This window comes from Ovis aries, chromosome 6 (genome assembly GCF_016772045.2).
Source record: "Ovis aries strain OAR_USU_Benz2616 breed Rambouillet chromosome 6, ARS-UI_Ramb_v3.0, whole genome shotgun sequence".
Classification (NCBI taxonomy): Eukaryota; Metazoa; Chordata; class Mammalia; order Artiodactyla; family Bovidae; genus Ovis; species Ovis aries.
In genome coordinates this window covers 64,234,898-64,236,065 of record NC_056059.1, presented here as the reverse complement: position 1 = coordinate 64,236,065, position 1,168 = coordinate 64,234,898, and the positions used below count along the sequence as shown (strand labels likewise).

Here is a 1,168-nt window from a genome sequence, read left to right as displayed (position 1 = left end):
TATAAATTAGAAGTAGTCTCCTTCTCAATAGCCTGTGTTAATAAATAGAGTAGATTAGGGCATACAATGAGAAGCCTGCTTGCATTTTCAAATATTTCAACTTCAGTTTTCAGAGCAAACTCAGTCATTTTTAACCTAGCTCCAATATCATCTTACTCAAAATACAGATAAAGTTTGAATTTTAAATTAACATATAAATGACTTTGGGTTGATTTAGAAAAACTAAGCTGACCCTCAGGTCCTTTAACCATCAGTGAAGACTAAGGAAATAAATAGCATTATAAGTTATGGGGACAGTATCACCAAATTTTCATTGATTAATTCAATAAGTATTCATAGGGCATGAAGAATATAAAATTTCCTGCACTCAATGTTCCTATTATGTACTTAACTATATAAAAACTACAATTACAAAATGATAAATAGCAGTTGTATTAGCCAGGGTTCTCCAGAGAAATAGAACCAATAGGATATGTAAACATATATTAAAACGATTCATTTTAACTGTAGGAATTCTGCAAGTCTGCAATCTTTAGGGGATGCCAGCAGTTTAGAAACTCAGGCAGGGTTTTTATTTTACAGTCTTGTAAAATTCATTTCTTTTTTGGGAAAACTATCTTTGCTCTTGGGCTTCCCTGGTGGCTCAGAGGTTAAAGCGTCTGCCTCCAATGCAGGAGACCCAGGTTCGATCCCTGGGTTGGGACGATCCCCTGGAGAAGGAAATGGCAATCCACTCCAGTATTCTTGCCTGGAGAATCCCATGGACAGAGAAGCCTGGTAAGCTACAGTCCATGGGGTCGCAAAGAATCCGACACAACCGAGTGACTTCACTCACTCATCTTTGCTCTTAAGACCTTCAAGTGATTGGATGAGGCCCATTCAGATTATCAAGGGTATTCTCCTTAAAGTTTACCAATTCTATACTATACCAAATAACCTGACAGCAACATCTAGACTAGTGTCTAGTTTGACCAAACAACTGAGCACCATAGCCTAGCTGCTGCTGCTGCTGCTAAGTCGCTTCAGTCGTGTCCAACTCTGTGCGACCCCACAGAGACCATAACTTACCCATAACCATCATGGCAATTCAAGGTAATACACACTCCAAGTAAGTATTTCAGAGATATAGTATTTGATATTGCATCTCTTCACTGAATTTTCATCATAT

General features: G+C 38.0%; 1 non-coding gene across 1 annotated transcript; it reads left to right on the top strand.

The window, feature by feature from the left end:
- The first annotated feature begins 632 nt into the window (after positions 1–632).
- On the top strand, positions 633–704 carry TRNAW-CCA (transfer RNA tryptophan (anticodon CCA)). Its single transcript has one exon. It is a non-coding gene; the product is annotated as a tRNA-Trp (tRNA).
- The last annotated feature ends 464 nt before the right edge of the window (positions 705–1,168 follow it).